This window comes from Ailuropoda melanoleuca, chromosome 8, assembly GCF_002007445.2.
Source record: "Ailuropoda melanoleuca isolate Jingjing chromosome 8, ASM200744v2, whole genome shotgun sequence".
In the NCBI taxonomy this organism is placed as follows: Eukaryota; Metazoa; Chordata; class Mammalia; order Carnivora; family Ursidae; genus Ailuropoda; species Ailuropoda melanoleuca.
In genome coordinates, this window is record NC_048225.1 from 73,803,726 (window position 1) to 73,824,327 (window position 20,602).

At 38.2% G+C, this 20,602-nt stretch overlaps 1 protein-coding gene across 4 annotated transcripts in view; it reads right to left on the minus strand.

The window, feature by feature from the left end:
• Positions 1-20,602, minus strand: part of NME7 (NME/NM23 family member 7) — a 249,377-nt gene that overhangs the window by 208,011 nt on the left and 20,764 nt on the right. The window contains exon 1 of one of the 4 annotated variants that reach the window (XM_034666696.1): positions 1,219-1,472. The exons of the other annotated variants lie outside the window; for them this stretch is intronic. The gene's annotated coding sequence lies outside the window, so the exon portion shown is untranslated. Of the gene's footprint in view, positions 1-1,218; positions 1,473-20,602 lie in introns of those variants that run through there. 4 annotated transcript variants of the gene reach the window in all.

A 20,602-nucleotide genomic window follows, 5' to 3' on the forward strand; every position in this document is an offset into this window, starting at 1 on the left:
AATGTCCCATTCAGGCTAGCCTTTCCCCTCACTGCCTGATATACACACCCCCACACCCACACCCACACCCCTCCCCAAAGCCACTTTTGAAATTTAAAAAAAACTTTACTCTGAATTCAGCTAAATTGAGAAAAGCCTAGCAAAGAATGTGATTCATTAAATAATGTGATTCATTAAAATGATAATGATGTCAAAACTGAAAATCATTTTGTTTGAACCCTTCATTTTATGGATAAAGAAACTGAGGCCCTTCATTTTATGGATAAAGAAACTGAGTGAATCTCTATGACTTCCATCAAGTCAGAAAACGACACTTGCTGGGACTCAGCTATCTCCATAATACCACACCTCCAGGGCCGACTGGAGAGGGAGAAACTAACGCTGAAGCAGCACAAAAGGACAGTCCATTTTCTGGCCCCAGATCTGACGGGAATGTCATGACACGGTTGCAGGACAGTGAAGGCCTCAGCTGCCATCAGATACTGGCTTACACAGAGCTTTCAAAGATCGTACTAGAGCACAAAGAGACTTTTCTTAAAGTAGCCAAATCCTTTTCCTTCCTCTGAACATTTTAAATATAATTTATACACAGTCAGATAGAGGATCCCATGGGGCGCCTGGGTGGCTCAGTTGGTTAAGCAGCTGCCTTCGGCTCAGGTCATGATCTAAGGGTCATGAGATCGAGCCCCGAACCAGGCTCCCTGGTCAGCAGGAAGTCTGCTTCTCCCTCTCCCTCTGTGGCTTTCCCAGCCTGTGCGCTCTCACCCGTGGGCTGTCTCTCTCTCTCAAGTAAATAAATAAAATACTAAAAAAAAAAAAAAAAAAAAAAAAAAAGACAGAGGATCCCTCATACTCAAACTCAAGCACACCTTGTTTCAATTTCATAACTAATCACTAATGTACCATCCCCTTTTTTTTTTTTTTTACTATTGTAAGCAGCTATCTACACGATGAGGTTTAGGGCACACTACTCCCAAAATTTGGCACCTAGTGTATGTTGAATATTTTAACCTGAAGGAGTTTGAGAAAACAGCAGAAGCAGGAAGGTCACTTTGACCTTTACCCAAGCCTCTTCTCTGAAACAGGTTATAACGTCCTCGTGTGAGAGGTACCTTCCCAGAAGAAAGAAGCATCCTTATCTCTCGGGACAAAGGAACACAGGGAAAAAAATCCCAACAAACAGGCCTTGCTAAGTTTCTTCCAGTTTACCACACTTACCTCATACTCCTTAGTCTGTCACATTTCTCCATTTCTCCACATTTCTTCATTAAACCCAGCTAAAAATACCCAGGGCTGTTTCTTAAGGTCCTCGTTTCTTTATGAAGGCTCCCATGTCACATAAAACTTAAATAAGTTGGTATGCTTCGCTCCTATTAATCTTTGTCAGTTTTCAGACACAGCCAGGGACCCTCAGAGGGTCAAGGAAAACTTTTTCCTCCCCTACACACACTATAGCCAAAAAGCAAAGAAGAAATCCAATAAAATGGAACAGAAGGTTTCATACGCTACCTGGGGGGCGGGGAGGGGGTGGAAGGAGCCAATAGCCATATAGAGGTTCGGTAGCAGGAAGCACGGTGGTTTGCAAGGTGGCAAACAGTGAGAAACAACAAGTTGATGATCATGTAAACAACAGCTAAGTTTGACGCACAGCGGGGAAACTGTACTCAGTGTTAATCCGAACAATCAGCACTGAACAACGTAATCAGCATTTTCACTGCCACGGAACTTGGGTGATGATGACCCAGATCTTTAATACTCCATTTAAAACCCTAGTATAGGTAGGGAATAATTTTCCAGAAGGACATTCAAGAATATGTCAGAAGTAGCTGCCACCGGAGAGTGTGTGGAGTGTCAGGGGGCCCGGAGGGGGATTGGGGAGGCTACTTTTCAATTTACACCGTTCTGAACTGTTTTACCCCATTTGATACTTGTATTTTTTGTTATTGTTTAATGTCAAGAGGGGTTGAATTGTTTTCTAATTTGTAGTTTTCTTTATAGTTTAATTTTAAATTATACTGAAAAACTGAAGCTGGTTTTTTTTTCTCTTTAGTAAGAGTTTAACTACCTAAACACCTGACAAAGATTATCTGTCAGTAGACCGTTCTTCATATATCATCTAGAACCTTTCGAGTTCTCTTCTATTTACCACACTATAAAATCAGAATATGAAGACAAAGAAACAAACAAAAACCAAAACAAACAAGCAAAGGGTATAACGTGAATGTGAAGGAAATATCCCGAGTTTCAGCAGGCCTCACGATGTGCGCACTGAAAAGCATAAGGCAAGGCCGTCAGACTTTGTACATTATCTGATTCCCATCCATCAGTTCATTTCTTCAACAACTTGAGCACTTGCCATGTTCTACGTACTATGCCAGGTACTCAGATACGTCAAGATATGACAACACCGACGAGAAACAAACCTCACCCTTGTCTTCATGGTCCTTATAATCTAGCAGCCAATGGAGCAATTTCGAGGAACGAGAACTCCTGGCTCTGAATTTATTGTTCTTCTACTACGCCACAGTTGACTCAGTTAAGATAAGCCATTTAATTTTTTACTTAAAATCCATTCTACGCTGTTTATCTGACTATTCATCAGAATGTACTATACAGTGCTTTACGATTTTTATTTTTAATTTCCCTTTGATGGCATGCTTTTTCAAATGTAGAAAAACCTCAGGTTGTTTTTTCCAAACTTATTTTGTTACACCTAAAAAAGGAAAATGTCATTTTAAAATGTAGCATATGAAAATTGCATCTATTCAAATGCATTCCGGTATGAGTCATTCCCCAGTGCAGTCGTTTTTTTAAAATAGTCAGATTATACCATGCACATGCTAATTACGTAGGTAAGTTTCTTCCATTCATTTTGAAAACATTTTCCCTTCTTTCAATTCCTTCAAAAAAAAAAAAATAGGTGACAACCAACAGAAATAATAACGTTCTTTTGTAAAACAGGTAAAATTTAAAAACCGTATGTATATTGCTTATAAACATGATCATGACTGAACTTGCAGATGATGCTGGAAGAACGGACAGAATTCATACAGATGAGTGAGCCACATGTGGGCCCTTGCTATCACCTGGAAATAACCACCTGGTGGTGGTTCCACCACCAAATCCAGTGCTTCAAGCATTCTGTCTGTCCCCTGCCCACATCCTCCTGTCCTAGCAGTTAGGTTGTCCAACTTCTCCTTCTTTCCAGCTGAATGGTCCTTGCACACCTTCCCAAACCACAGACCTCTCTTTCCTTCACTTCCTTCTTTACCCATCTTAGTTTCCTTGATGCATCACTTCGATCATTCTCTTAACAATTCTTTTCATCCAAGACCCAACCCTCAATGAATTTAACTAACCACTCTGCTTGCTCTGTGCTTGCAGTGGAGTTCTCCGGTTTTGCATTTTACGTTTAGGTCTATGATCCACTTTGAGTTAATTTTTGTGATGCATGTCACAGAATCATTTCAAATATCACGTCACACAATTAGTAAGATAAAATAGGTGACTTTAAGGAAATTTCACTCCTAGTATTGAAATTCCAGGTGAAATGATATTTAAAGGGCAACCACGCCTTTGGAAAATCAAATCTCAGCACGCCCCTCTTGGTCACTGCTTAAGGAAAGTCCAAGCCCTACGTGGCTCATGTGAAACTAACAATCTTTTCCAGGCACATGTGCTTAAATAAAACCAGCCCTTAGTTTGAGTAAGTTGATTAAGCTTATGCCACTAAGTATAACTGTGCCTTGGCCTCACATACTTCAATAGTACTGGTCAGAAAGAGCCACTGGCCTCCTGATGACACTCCAACCATCAAGCACCACACGCTGGCTGCACCTGCCACTACCGGGGCCACGCAGTACAATGCCTGTGCCCAGCTGAGTCTGTGCCTGCTGCTGTTGGGGTTGCTGCCGTGCACTGGCAGGAGCTGGCATGGCCCTGAACTGCACTGCCTCAAGGGAAGACCTAGGAAACTACAGAGGATTTCCTTTGGGATCAGTTGGGGAATACTTCAGAATGGGTAAGAGCATGGGCTCTAGAGCATGACAGACCATTGGATAAGATACTCGACCTGTCTAAGCCCTGGTTTCCGTACCTGTAAAATGGGAAGAGTGATAAACTCTCTTCCCAGGGCAGATGCAGGGATTAAAGGCCGTAGGGTGCATGAAGCACTTAGGATTTCTGTTGCCTGAGGCTTCACAGCAGTGACAGTGGCCAGGAAGGCCATCTGTGACTTCAGAGCGGCCCTGCACACACTCACCTCTTGCACTGACACGCAGGAAGAGCCTCTTCCGATTTGCGATGCCACAGTCTCAGCTGCAGCTAATCCCAGTCAACCGGTTTTTTAAAGACCCTTGCAGGAAAATCAGTGCGAAGGGAAAAAGAATTTGTGAAGGACCGAAAAATAGAAATGTGACTGAAATTATATGTTATGAAAAGAAAAGCTACTGAATGCATATAGTTATTTCTGCAGTAACAAGGAATTTTTAATAAAGGACATGTTAATAAATCGAAGGAGTACAAAATCTTGCCTTTCAGAGAGCTCAAAGTTTTCACCAATAAAAAAACTGAGCAACAATTTTCTTTTTAAATTTTATAACATCATCTGTTACCCATTAATTGTTTGTATTATAATTCAAACTTCTCCAAGGAAGGGCACCATTGAAAAATTCATAAATTACACTAATCAACATTTAATTCCTGTTGCAAACTGTAGATGTGAAAAAATTAAACCCTGTACCTTCGCTTAGCACACAAACCAAAGCTATTATAGAAAATAACAATAAAGTATTCACATTTTATAGTTAATATTTAAAGTCATATTAGATATTGTACTTCCTTAACTGCTCAAAAGAGCAGGTATCATATTTTACCATTTAACTAACCAGAAGTTGCAAAATTAATTATGTGACTAGGTTTCCAGGACCAAAAAGGAATCTGAGGAGCTTCATTTATGAGCGATGTTTATGAAATAGGAATAAAATCTGAAGAGCCTGCCTCCAATTCTACAAAAATTTCCCAAGCAGAAATGTTCTATATTTTATTTAAGAGATAGAAATATTATAGATGAGAAAGTGTATGCCCAAGGCTTTTCTGATACCAAAAGTAAAACAAAATTTTTTCAAATAAATTACCAAAATCTCTATTTAATAATGGCTCAACAGTAAATTAAGGCATCTTTTCAAGTAAGTTTTTATTCCTGATAGTACTGAGGCTGGGGGAAAGGCAGAAAAAATTGAAAATCGTACTTCTCTAATACCACATCAATTATAAGTTCAGAAGAAACAAAATATTAACATGGATGGAAAAGTACTCCACCCAATTCACAAGTGCTTGAGGTGAAGGGTGAGTTTGTGTGTATACGTGCATTTGTGTGCAAATTAAGCGAAAATAAGTATTTCTGAATAATACATAATAGTATAAAATCATCTTTATTGCATTTTAGATATGTCCAATGTAATGGAGCCACTTAGCAGGAAAGTTCCTTATTCTTCCAGGAACCTTATATTCTGGTAAGGCCACAAGAGAGTATAGGAAAGTTAAGATAAGGTGTAAACTCAGCATATACTGACATAAACGTCATCACCTTTAAGTACTAAACATACAGAATATTTAAAAAGAAAGAAAAAACAAAAGGAAGGAAGAAAGGAAAGAAAAAAGAAACAAAGGCAGGCAGTGCCATTGTTTTTTTAGGGTACCAACTATTACTAGCTTGCACGAATCAGCAGGATCCATTGTTTACATTTGATTGCTTATACTTATGACTCATTCAGTGTTCCCTGAAGTATTATTTTAATTAATCTTTACAAATCTTATTTACCTCTCAGAACAGTTAGAACCAAATACTGAATATTAAGCAGGTAGGGAGGGACGGTGAGATAAGCTAACAGTACGTCAGGCATGTATTTAGAACCTTAACTCAGTTGATTCTTATGCCATACCTGTCATGGAAGTTCCCCCTCCCATTTCCACCAAGAGAAATAGGTTCAGAGGAGCCAAGGTTAATTACCCAGGGATGACACAGATCAAACACCTAGTCAGGGCCACAGCTGGGATTCAAATAAAGGTCTGATGCTAAAAATCAATACTCATTTCCAGACAATAAAAGCATTGAGTCAAGAAAAACATCAAGATTTCTGGATCAACCAAAAGAGCAACATTGATGGAAGAGAGTGAGAAAGGGAGTCTGTCTACAAGGTTCATCCGAGCACAAAACCAGATAGTGCTAAGAAATTAGAGATTACTAACAATGGAAAATTAGTTCAGCCTCGATCCTAGAAAGAATAGGAATCTTCTAGAGTTGTAGGAGGGCTCTGACAGGTTACTGAAGCATTTTTTATGTGTTTCTGGCAGTTGCACATAACATGTATTATAACAGCCAAAGTAATCTTGAGAAAGAAGAACAAAGCTAGAGGTATCACAATCCCAGATTTCAAGCTATACTAGAAAGCTATAGTAATCAGAACAGATCTTGCCACTTGTGACAACACAGATGGACCTAGAGGGTATAATGCTAAGTGAGATAAGACACAGAAAGACAAATACCACATGACTTTACTTTTATATAGAAGCTAAAAGACAAATGAATAAACAAACAAACAAAAAGCAGAAACCAACCAACCCATAAATATCGAGAACAAACTGATGGTTGCCGGAGGGGAAAGGATGGGAAGAAGGATGGGCAAAACAGGGAAGGGGAGTGGGAGATACAGTCTTCCAGTTATGAAATAAATAAGTCCCCAATAAGGATAAAATAAGTCATAAATAAGGATAAAATGTACAGTATCAGGAATATAGCCAATGGTATTATAATAGCACTGTATAGTGACAGATGGTACCTAAATGTGTGGTCAGCATAGCATAATGTATTGACTTCTTTTTTTTTTTTTTTAAGATTTTATTTATTTGACCGAAAGAGAGACAGCCAGCAAGAGAGGGAACACAGGCAGGGGGAGTGGGAGAGGAAGAAGCAGGCTCCCAGCAGAGGAGCCTGATGTGGGGGTCGATCCCAGGACTCTGGGATCATGCCCTGTGCTGAAGGCAGACGCTTAACGACTGAGCCACCCAGGCGCCCCAAGACTTCTTGAATCACTATGACGTACACCTGAAACTAATGTAACATTGTGTGTCAACTATACCTCAATTAAAAAAAAAAAAAAAGACATGTTGTAAGAGATTAAGGAAAAGGAGTTACAGAGTCATTATCAGATTTTTAGGGAACAAAAATAAGTTCACAAAATAGAAAAGCATACCTAAAAGAGAAAAAAACTGCAGCGGTAACAGTAATGACGTGGTAGTACACATTCAAAGACCTAGCAGATGTTAGACATCTATCTGGAAATGTCTTATTTCACACCTCCATTATTCTGAAGGGTATTTTTGGTGGTTATAGAATTCTGTGTGATATAACTAACAGCTTTTCAGGAATGCATCTTGAAAAACAGTACTCTGGATTCTTCTGTCCCAAAACAATAACTGAAGAAATCATCCCAAGAAACTTTAATTTCTCAAAGAAATGTATTTTTAAAAACCTGAGGATATTATATACCAGTCACCTATTACGTATCTGAAACAGTAGTGTACTTCTAGTTTCTCAAGTTGTAAACAATGAAATTTCTAAACAGTTGCTGCTTGCATATTTTACAATTATAGAACTCCAAAGGCTCATTGCTAAGATATAAATATTAATGGATAGTCATCAAAGTGTCAAACTATATAGTTGATTCTTAAACATCTTGGGGGTTAGGGCACCCAACCGTGCTCAGTCCAAAAATTGAGTATAACTTTTGACTCCTATAGGAGCCCAGGGCAGGCTATCCAAAATGTGCCACAATGGCATACTGATTATTTTGAATTTAAGCCACTTGGGAAACAGCCAGTGAGTGTCAGGACACTCAGAACCCCCTTCCCAAAACAGAAAATAATTTTTCCATATGAAAGATACCCTCCCTGTACTAAGAAGTTTTTAAAAAGATATCCTTATCACCAGAGATAAAACTTTAAAACTTGACAAACCTTGTTACTTTTTTTCTAATTTACTACCTCAGCCCAAATTCCTCTTAGAATTCCTTACTAATTAAAGCTCCCAAACATCTGTTTTCCTTATCCTGCCAATTCCTCACAAATGTATTGTCTCTTTGTCTAAAGAATATAAAAACTACCTGTTTTCATCATTTATTTAGGTCTCGATTTCATTATTGGGTCTCCATGTACATATACAACTTTGGTGTTTTTCTCCTGTTACTGTCTCATGTAAATTGAATTCTTAGTCCAGCTGGAAGACCTCGAAGCGTACAGGAAGAATTTTTCCCTCCTGTGAAACCTGACTACTAATAACCTACTATTGGCTGAAAGCTTCCCTAATAACACCAGCAGGCAATTAACACATATGCTGTATGCCGTATGCATGAAGTACTCCTACAAGACAGCGAGCTAGAGAAAAGTTATTTAAAAATCATAAGGAAAATACAGTATTGTACCTATATTTGCTGAGGAAAATCTGCTTAAAGGCTACAGCAGTGCTGACAACACTAACTCCATCTTTGGCCTTCCATCTTGTCCCCACCTTTGGCACACTGATGGCGCCACTTTAAGATAACCACCCTGTGACCTCAACACCATGTCCCTTGCTCCATAAACCTTGGGGATTAAGGTCCGGATAGGGGTAGAGAATAGGGGCAGCAAACAGCTGCCTAGTGTCCTGGATTAGCCCTCTGTCCAACTGCCCAATCCCCCGTCAGTAAATCACCCTGAATAAAACTCTATCCCTAATGGTATGGAGTGGCTTGCTTCGTTTTTTCAGTATTACTGGGATGCTCAGTCTGGAGGATCCATTCCTGACCCTCCTTCACCTTTTAACATAGGTGGACTGGGCTAGACAGGGGCAGTAGTGATGGCCCTGGCCCCCAAGGGTGGCCTCTGCTCATTAGGGGCAGCACTGGGGGCCGTGGGCAGTAAGAGGTGGCCTGGAGGTGTACTACAGCTGGCCCATCTGCCTGGAGGCATACCACCGGCCCATGGCTTTTGGCAGCTATGGAAGGCCACAGGACCAGTGCCACCAAGGAGCAGTTTGGGCCCACCGGTAGGTGGCCAAGGCCCCAGGCCAGCCCTGCACAGCCCTTCTGGTACCAGAAGACATGGTGGGAGTTAGGGGGAGACTCGAGCCTCGAGAGACAGGAGTATGGGATTCCGTGCACAGGGCCCTCTTGCCTTCGGGACATGTGCGTCCACTTCAGTCCAGGCTCCTCCCACCAGGCCCCAGCACTGGACCTCATCCCAACCTCCCACCAACAGTACATGGGGTGACCTGTAGCCCTCCTGGTCCTGGGGCCCCCAGGGGCTGCTGACAGCAAGGAGGCTTTCCTGGGTACTCAGAGGACAGCAGGCATGACCTCTGCAATAGTCACTTTCGATTTAGTCCTGTGGAGCCTGGGGCAGGCAGTTGTAAATAAATGCCTTGTCACTTTTTTTGCCAACTCTTAAAAGCAAACAAAAAATGCATAAGTGGATCCAGGCAGTTCAAATCCAAGTTGTTCAAGGGTCAACCCTATATTGAGCACAGAGGATAGGAGTGGAAAATGTTTACAAAGCTGAATGAATAAGACCATTGAAGCAGCTTAGAATCTAATTCAGAAAAAACTCATAGTTATTAAAGTTTTTTTTTTAATCACAGAAAGTACATACAATTTAGAAACAGCTACTTCTTATTATATCATTTCTTTTCTACATGCTTAAAACTCCGTTATACTGGTGGCTTTCAAACATTGAGTTATCACGTACAATTATAACTCCACATGATAACCCAATACATTCAAACCTGTAAATAAATTACTGACAAATTTCACACAGCAGTATTTATCCTTACTGCGTTCTGTGAACCAAAATTATTTTCTAGTCTACTTTTTTTGAAATATGTGGAACTGACTTCATGACCTACAAATAAGGTCAAAAACCTTTGAAAAACACCATATAACTGGCCGCGCTCTCCCTCCACACTCAGACTGAGAACCCCTAAAAAAAAAGTTTTTCCCATTTCCCAAGCAACATACCAGTCAGTAAAATAAATGTGCTAAATTAAAAACTGACTACAAAAGGGAACAATCGTATATTCAGAGAACTGGAGGAAATCATTTTTGAGGGCTATTTTAATTCACCTTGGCTACTGACCCACCCTTGCACTGATCAGAGGAGCAGCTCCGAGGGCAGAGAAAGCAGGAGTGTGCAGCTCAGTGAGGTTTTAAGGAAAGAGCACTCATGCTGCTACTGGGCCAGGACCGTGTGGAGCAAGGAGTCACACGGGTCACAGAAAGATGAAGGAAGAAGGAGGCACTGTTTCTGAATCACTGATCTAAGGCAGATCCAGTGGAAGAGCCATGCGTCACGTCGCCGGGATGCAGCAGTTCTAGTCTAGCCAGCGAGAACAATCACTTCAACAGAACCAGTTCCATAGCTGACCATCAAGTTTCAAATGTGTTCAAGGTCTTTGAATATTTATCTCTATACATTATTTGAATCTATGAGATCATAACTCAATGCCACACAGTTTTTCTCTCTTCCATCAAGCAGTGAAATACTAGGTGAATTTAAAAAAAACAATCAGATCTGTTGCAAGCTTTGTTAGCGTATTTCTCGTTACATCGTCTTACTTGCCCAAGATGGGGAGCGAACTTCTGCGGCTTCCCTCATTTCCTACGGCATCTCACAAGTCAGCCATCTTTACAGTTCAATACAAGTTTAACAAAGGATTCTCATTACTATTTAAAAAAATAATTTAGTGGACCACACAGAACTAGGAAATTTTGGCCAAAGTTATACTCATGACTGGACAGCAGTGAACAACCTCCATTGTACTTTGGTTTATCACTTAACATAAGGAAACGTTTAAGATTTAAGCAGTGTAAAACCGTTTACACATTTGAGCTTATTGTAGTCCTTCTACCTTCATCCTCTTTTCTACTCTTCCAAATTTTAAAATATGTAACATTGAAACAAACTAAAATGTCTTCAATTGAATCCTCTGTTTATTGAGCAAAAGCTATTAAAGAGAGAGAGAGAAAGAAGAAAATCTATCACACACAGGTTTGCCAAAATAAAAGCCCAACCACTCAGGAAAATGGTGGGCCTTCTATCTAGCTACACTCCTTGCCAATGAACTACAGAGCTGTTACCTCCTTCTTCTTTTGAGGTACCTAGCTACCATCTATGCAAGGGTGGGTCAATGGCCAAGCACAAACTGTTATTCACAGAGGTGGGGGGGAAGGGGTGTGGGAATCAGGGAACCAGTTCTTACCCACCATCACATCCTAGGATAAATCAGCTGGCTCCTTCTGGATGATGAGTAAAGATGAGTACAGGTAGATTCCATAACGATAGTAAGTAAATAACTGGCCTATTTAGTTTTTCCAGGGACGAACCAAAACAGGATCACACTTCAATTCTGAATGTTGCTCACATAAACACTTAAATACACTACAGACCTGAATCAATGATATGTATATTTCTTGTTATTTATGGTACTTCTTGTAAAACTTTGAACACCCTCTCTCAGTTCCTTCAAAATCTTCTCACATTTTCTTGTCAAAGACACAATTCAAATTCCACTTGCTCAATAACATTCTCCATGAGCCTCCCAAGTCAAAGATATTTTTCAGCATTTTGGAATCCCTTTGCACTTTATCTGAGCCTTAGGAAGCATATTTATAGTTGTTTACATACACAACTTATCTTTCTACTATAACGTAAGTTCCTGAGGACAAAAATGAGGGCATCATTCATCCTTATATCCCCCGAAGCGCCTACCCCAGTGCCTTCTACAGGCTGGCACTCAGCCAATACCTAATCAATGTTCTAATATTAGATTCCCAGAATAATCAATTCCTATTGGAAACTGTTTCTTTCAGTATCTACTACAGCATACTTGAGCCAGGTGTTTACATGGCTATTTTATCTGTTATTTACTGCAAGATTACAAAAGATTCCATTGTATATGTATTTTTTACATCTTACTATTTTGCTTCTAATTTTTAAATGCTTTACCTTGCATATCTATTAATTTAGGGGATTATTCATGTTAGCTAGGTGACTAACATATTTACAAGTTCTTTTTAACATGCATCAGCCACGTCACATACAGTTTTTGCACTCAAACAACCACGAGTTTAATCAATGAATAAACAAAGTAGTACCTTCTAAGCTCCTACAAGGCCCAGGCCCTTTGGATGACAAGTGAGGCAGCTGCCCTCAGGCATAGGCACTACACCTGACTCCTCCTTCCTAAAAGTTCAACATCAGATTTTTCAATCAAAAGGCATATAAAATATGCTGACAGTGTGGGTTCCTTTCACATGGGATGATCTTCAGCGGCTCTATGCAGACCGAATTGACAGAGGGATAGAAGAAGCACCCTTTTCAACTCCACCCTAGGTCCTGGGTAAGAGAAAGGGGCATCTACAGAATCACGATCCAGATCGTCAAGTGCTTTGCAATCATTCTAACTTGACAAATGAAGGCCGATACACATGAAACTACAGCAAAAATATAATAAAAAATAATTCAGAGGTAGGCTGTGTGATACAAAACAATAGGTATTTGAAGAGCAGTTGATACAAATATGACGACAGCCACAAGAGAACAGACCTGGGAATAAGGATGTGTTCTTAGAAACCCAGGAGGATAGAGCGTGCAAAAGGACACAGAAAGAGGACACACAAACATAAGCAATATGCTTAAATTCTAAAATCAAAATGAAAATAGTGAATCACCGTGCCCGTGAGCAGTCTGAGTAGAGAAATATGACGATGAGGCTAATGTTTAAATAATATTCATCTTAACAGTGATATGGGCTCTTAAGGGAGAGGCTGCATTGCTGGGACCTAAACAATTATCTGGTAAAAGCAGATGTTCAATAAATGCTTTCCACTATAATGGTTGGACGGATGGATGATTAGATGAGAGCAGAGTCTAAATCAGGGAGACCAATTAGGAGACCAACCTGATGTTTTAATTCAGGCCTAAAAAGGGTAACAGTAAGAATGAAGAGGAAACGATGGATATAAGACATTTCTAAGTAAGGAGTAATAAGTCAGTGAAGGAAAGGAAGAGATATGGGAATAATAGATAGAGATCAAGGGAGGCTTTTTTAAGTTTCAAGCCAAAGTGAATGGGAGAACGGAATATCTTTTTCAGGATAAAAATGATGAGATTACATCTAGGCCTGTAGATTTTGAAGTGAAGGCAGAACTTCTAATTATTATAGAAATCATTTGGGATTGTAGAACTAGACTTTGAGCAAGAAAACAGAATTGATTACCTAAGAATCTAAAAACAAACAAACAAACAAAAAAAGAATTAGATTATATAAAAGCTAGCAATTTCATGAAAAATTCCCAAAGGAAAAATACCTTCCATAAAAAATCATCATCATCATCATTATCGTAGCAATAACATAACTCCAACTTATGTTCAGTATTATTATTATAGCAGCTAACATTTACTGAGCCCTTATTATGTACCAAGCACCATAATAAGTTATTTGCATATATTATTGTATTTAATCCTTACAACAAGAGGTTGTAACTGGGGCGCAGAGTGGTTAAGTAACCACATTCATTAAGTGCCAAAACCAGGACTTAAGTTCAAGTCTGATAAAAATACCTTTCTCTATACCAATAGTCTCTATATTTCTGTATCAAGTAGTCTCTAAGATCCCACTGGCAGATAGAAAGAAAACATCAACATTTCCATTTTCTATTTTTTCATCTGAACTATTAAGGTTCTTATTATTGTGTATTATTTATAATATATATAACGTATTAGTAGTATATAAATTGTAATTCAGTACTATGAGGGAGGGAGGGATATTGCTTTTTCTAACAATGTGAGATCAAAACAGCTTGGAGGTTAAGTATTCCGCCTCCTCTCCACCTTTGTTCCCTACAAAAATTCACTGCTAAACAGTTTTATCTTTTTTCTTCAAAAACAGACCAAAAGAATTAAAAGCAGGATCTTAAAAAGATATTTATATACCCATGTTCATAGCAGCATTATTCACAATAGCTAAAATGCAGAAGCAACCTAAGTGTTGGGTAATGAATGAAAGGGTAAAAAAATGTAGTCTACACATACAATGGAACATTATTCAGCCTTAAAAAGGAAGGAAATTCTGACATATGCCACAACATGGATGAGCCTTGAGGACATAACGCTAAGTAAAATAATCCAATCACAAAAGGAGAAATACTGTAGGATTCCATTTATATAAGGTACCCAGCATCACAGAAACAGAAAGTAGCGGGGGTTGTCAGGGGCTGGGAGAGTACAGAGTTCCAGTGTTACAAGATGAAAGGTTCTGGAGATGGATGGTGGCAATGTTTGTACAACATTATGAATGTATTTAATACCACTGACTTATACACTTAAAAATGGCAAAGATGGTAAATTTAAGGTTATGGGTATTATACCACAATTAAAAAAAATGGGGAAAAACCAAACCACAGATGATCAGATACTCCTCTCATGCACTTACTTATTCAGTCCAAAAATATGTATCAACTGCTTATTTTCTGCCAAGCCCTGAGGTTCATTCTGTAAACTCTAAGCAACAGTCCCTGGCTTTAAGGAAATTAGTAACATAAAACCTAAATATCTAAACACATCGTTACAAGTCAACAGGACAAGAAGAGTAATAATGATAGTCAAGAGATAGCACTTCCCCTGGGCACCTGCTGTGTGCTAAGTACCTAGTCCTGAGCACTTGTGTGTTTTAACCAAACAACATTATGAGAGGGAGGTACTATTATCTCCATTCTACAGATGATGACAGTAAGGCTCAGGTAAGCTAAGAAACATGCCCAAGATTACACAGCTTATAAACAGATGATTCCAGATCCCATGCTCTTCACCTTTCTCCTCAGAGTGGTGAAAAGGGCCTCTGAGCGAAACAGGACCAAGCAGCCTACATATATATGCTGCTCTGTTTGCTAGGTCTCCAGAATCCCCAACTAAACCTTCAATTGAATTGCCCATTAAAACAAATCAGATCTTAAACAGCAACACCACGATAAAAATCGGGCGACACTTATCAGACTTGCAATTCCAACAATGTGCTGAAAACGTACACTATACTCTATAATGCTATATTCCAGGAAAAATTACTTCACAATACACAACAAAATGTTTTTGTTCATAGAAAAGTGCTCCCTTGCTTACATCACACAGAAATAGACCTATATGATACATCGTGGAGAACAGTGTCGAGCTAAGTAGAAATCAGACTTTCAGAATTTGCATATTTAAAAGTCTGTAACTGATCTCATTTTAAGCCAATTATCTGCTTCCAGACATTCTAGATGAACTACACTGATGATAAAGTTTAGAGTTCAACAGACTTCTAAAGTTTAATCCAAGTCTCCATGTACCCTTGATGGCATTATAACAGACATCAATAGTATATGGGAAGCTGCTGCCTCAAGCCAGCTGCTTCCAGTAAGGTTAGTGAAAAATTAGTTTCCAATGAACAAACTTCACTTTGCCTTGAACATTCTGAGAACACAGTAGATCATTAAAGATGTATTACCTGACGTAGCAGGCAAATAAACATAGCGGTTCCTATCGCTTTACCCAGAGGCCACAGTGTCAACTACAACAGAAATGAAAAGACAACAACCAAAAGGTCTCTATTTTCCTATTACCACAGAGCCAGACTTAAAGCACTGACTTGTTTTGTACTAAACTTTGACCAAATAGATTCCTCCAGGGCTTCTTTCAAGGAGCGAGTATTCTCTTACCCCGGACTGTGTCAAACATTAACCTCACTTCAGGATGGCCAGAACCAGTTTTGAGCCTCTCCAGATTGTGCTCGGAGGGCTTTTGCTTGCTCGCTCATAAACCCACCTTGAAGGGCAAACACAGGTGAGCTCAAATGAAAAGGGTCTTCATGTGGAGAACCTAATTTACTAACTCCAGCTTAGTATTTCCCATTAATAAAGTCAAACAAACAAATTACACTAGGAAGAGGTAGGCAAATTGTTAAATTTAATTAATTATTTTATTCCACTTAAATTCTTTTAAGGACGAAGTGAAACTATTACAATTATTTTTATCTTAAAAAAAAATTCAGTTTAAGGCCAAATGTCTTCTACCTTGGTGAAAAATATGATGTTTGACATGAAAATTCCACGTTTCTAAGATTTTATTTTCTTTTAAAAAAAATCATTTTGAGGCAGCATCTCAGAAGTTGAATGCATCATTTGTCTTTACAAAAAAAGTTAATGCTGCAGTAAACAGAGCTCCAACTCAGGTGTTTCCCCACCTATGATACTTAGGAATGCATTTGCAACCTAATTCCTGCTTAATTTTGTTCAAGCATGAAAAATGTCAGGAAAGAACCGTTTCTACAGTGTGAATGCAAATCAGGAAACTAATCAAACAAGATAGAACCCATTTTAAAAGGCTCGCATTGAGTATCAGGAAAGAAAAAGCTTTTTAAAACCTTAGCTTGGCCTGTCCATCCTTGGAAATCTTCCTTCTCGGACTTCTAAGAGAACACTACTGTAAATTGAGGGCCAAACATTGTCATGGAAAAACACAATGCTATAAGCTGTCTACCTGGGGAAAATCTTCTCTTTGGAAAGCAAGACTGAACTTTTTTTAGATCTCTTAAAGGAAACAGAATCACTGTGAAGTCTTCCAAGACCAACTCCACCCAGACAACTGATATTCCTGTGCTTGGAATCTGATTTTCACTGAATTTCAGAGATCAAAGGAACATTGACTGTAAGAAAGCAGAAGCTCAAACAAGTGACTTGGCAAGAGTTTTGTGTCCTGTTAAGTAGCAGAGCTTAACAAAGGTCCTAGTTTCTTGATTGGCTAGTTTAACGTTCCCACAGTAGAACATGGGGTCGTCCTCTGGCAGGTCTGCATAATAGAAATTCTCTCTCTAATCAAATTATGAGCTTCCGGAAAATAGAACTACATCATTTATTTCTTTTGAAATTCCAGAATGAATTTCCTAATTCTTGGACCTTAAAAATAATCAAATAGCTACTACCAAAATAAAGATCTAAAGGAGTAAATAAACATGTTCAGTACTAGGTCTTGATAAAATGGCAAAAATCTGCTCTAAGATTCAAAAAAACCCCAACACTCTACTATATGTTTATTTATATTTCCGGAAAGATTTTGAAAGAGGACATCTTTTTTAACTTTTTTGGGATAAGTATGGCTTCTCTGATTAACACCTTAATAAATACACCTGATAAAGTATTAACTCAGGGACAAGAGGTCCATCAAGGACCACTTTCACCAATTAACTGAACCACAACACTCCAAAAAGAGAAACAGATCTAACCAAATAAATAAATACATAAAAATAAATAGAACAGAAAATCCAGAAGTGAACCAACAGTTCTAGGTCAATTACTCTTCAACAAACCAGGAAAGAATATCTAATGCGAAAAAGGCAGATTCTTCAACAAAAAGGGCTGGGAAAACTGGACAGCAACATGCAAAAGAAGGAAACTGGACCACTTTCTTACATCACACACAAAAATAAATTCAAAATTGATTAAAGACCTAAATGTGACACCTGAAACCATAAAAATCCTAGAAAAGAACACAAGCAATAAGTTCTTTGACATTGGCCATAGCAACTTCTTTCTAGATATGTCTCCTGAGGCCAGGGAAACAAAAGCAAAAATAAACAATTGGAACGAGATCAAAATAAAAACTTCTGCACATTGAAGGAAATAATCAACAAATCTAAAAAGTAATTTACAAAATGGGAGAAGATATTTGCAAATACATATCCAATAAAGGGTTAGAATCTAAAATATATAAAGAACTTATACATCTCAACACCCAAAAACAAATAATCAAAATAAAAATGGGCAGAAGGAGCACCTGCGTGGCTCAGTCGGTTAAGTACCTGCCTTCAGCTCAGGCCATGATCCCAGGGTCCTAGGATCGAGCCCCACATTAGGCTCCCTACTCAACAAAGAGTCTGCTTTACCCTTTCTCTCTCCCTCTCCACTACTTGTGCTTGTGTTCTTATTCTCTCTCAAATCAATAAATAAAATCTTTTAAAATCAATCAATCCTTTAAAAACTAGAAGAAAATTTTTTAAAATATATTTTATTATATAAAATATATTATATATAAAATATATATTATATATATATATAATTATACATACACACACAGGGTCCAGCTACAGTAGCAAAATAATATTTAAGCAATTTTACACTACTCACTTAATATTCAATTACAAATTGGGGGAAACTTTGCTCACTTGCATCATATCTAAGAAGGCTTTGTCTAACCCAAGGTCATGAAAATTTATTGATTTATTCCTATATTTTCTTCTAAGAGCCTTACAGTTTTAGCTTTTACCTGTAGGTCTATAATCCATCTTGAGTTACTTTTTATTTTAGGGTCTAAATTTATCTTTTTTGCATGCAGATATCCTACTGTTTCAGCACCATTTGTTGAAAAGACTACTCTTTTTTCTTGAAAATCAACTTACCATAAAAGGTTTATGTCTCCATTTATTTAGATCTTCAGTTTTACTCAGCAGTGTTTTGTAGTTTTCAGTGTATACCTCTCACTTCCACTAAAAATTCCTATTTTATTCTTTGGATGCTGTTGTGAATGGAACTGATTTCTTAATTCCCTTTTCAGATGGTTCACTGAAATACATAGGGAAAAAAGTATATAGAAATACAACTGGGGGCGCCTGGGTGGCACGACGGTTAAGCATCTGCCTTCAGCTCAGGGCGTGATCCCGGCGTTGTGGGATCGAGCCCCACATCAGGCTCTTCCGCTATGCGCCTGCTTCTTCCTCTCCCACTCCCCCTGCTTGTGTTCTCTCTCTCGCTGGCTGTCTCTGTCTCTGTCGAATAAATAAATAAAATCTTTAAAAAAAAAAAAAAAAAGAAATACAACTGATTTTTGTATACTGATCTTATATTCTGCCAACTTGCTGATCATATTAGCTATAATTGTTTGTTTTTCAGATTCCTTAGGATTTTCTACATATAAGGGTCATGTCATCTATGAATTAAGACAATTTTACTTCTTCCTATTGTATCTGGGTGCCTTTTAATTCTTTTTTTCTTGCCTGACTGCACTGGATAGAACTTCCATCACAATGTTGTATGTGTATAAAACTGCCTTGTTCCCTACCTTAGGAAGAAAGCATTCACATTTTCATCATTAAGAATGTTGTCAGCTGTAGGCTTTTTGTGGATCCCCTTAGTCAGGTTAAAGAAGTTCTCCTCTGTTCCTAATTTGTTGGTATTTTTTTATTACCAATGGTATTGGATATTGTAAAATGTTTTTGTGTGTCTATTAATCATCATAGGAGTTTTATCCTTTATTTTATTAATATGATATTTATTTTCAGATGTTAAAACAATTCTGCATTCTTGGTGTAAATCACATGGGTCACGTTGCATAATACTTTCTATTTGTTGCTGGATCCAGTTTAATATCTTGTTACGGGTTTGTGTATCTATATTCAAAGGGATATAGGTCTGTAGTTTTCCTGTGACGTCTTCTCTGATTTTGGTATAAGGGTATTATCGGCTTCATTGAATTAATTGGGAAGTATTCCCTTCTCCATTCTTTTCCAGAAGAATTTGTGAAAGACTGGTATTATTTATTATTTAAATGTTTGATAGAATTCACCAGAGAAGTCACCTGGGCCTGAGCTTTTCTTTGTGGAAAGATTTTTAATTCCTAATTCAATTGTCTTGCTCAGTATAAATCTATTCAGTTTTTCTATTTCTCCTTGAGTTTGTTTTTACTAATTTATGAATTTCAAGGACTTTTCCCCCTTTTCATCTAACTTGTCTATTTTGATGGCATAAAGTTGTTCATACTATTCCCTTATAATCCTTTTAATTTCTGTAGGGTCAGTACATATGTTTCTCTTTCATTCCTAACTTTGGTAATTTGTATCTTTGGCCTGCTTTTCTCGGTCAGTCTAAATAAAGTTTTGTCCATGTCAACCATTTCAAAGAATCAGTTTTTTGTTTCATTGACTTTCTCCATTGTTCCTGTTTTCTATTTTATTGGTTTTCACCCTAATCTTTATTTTGATCCTTCTATTTGTTTTAGGTTTAGTTTGTTCTTATTTTTCCCTTTTCTGGTTTCTTATGGCAGAAGTTTAGATTATTGATTTGTAGTCTCTCTTCTTTTCCAAAACACGCATTTCTCCTTGATTTCTTAATGTTAAAGTAGTAAGACCTGGGTCTTTGGACCTCTTGTCTCTACCTACACACACTCTTTTGATAATCTTGTCTGGTCTCAGTGGCTTTCAATACATTCTATACACTGACAGCTCTCAGGCTAGACCTCTTCCTCTAGGTTACAGGGTCATATATCCAACTACCTCTTACGTTAGATATCAAACAAACATCTCTAATTTAACAGGCCCCAAACTCCTGCTTCCAAACTCGCTCCTTCACCAATCTCTCACATCTCTGTTTATAGCAACTCCACCCTTATAGCTGTTCCTGCCATAATTCAAGGGTTTTCTTTTTTTTTTTTTAATGTTTTTTTATTATATTATGTTAGTCACCATACAGTACATCCCTGGTTTCTG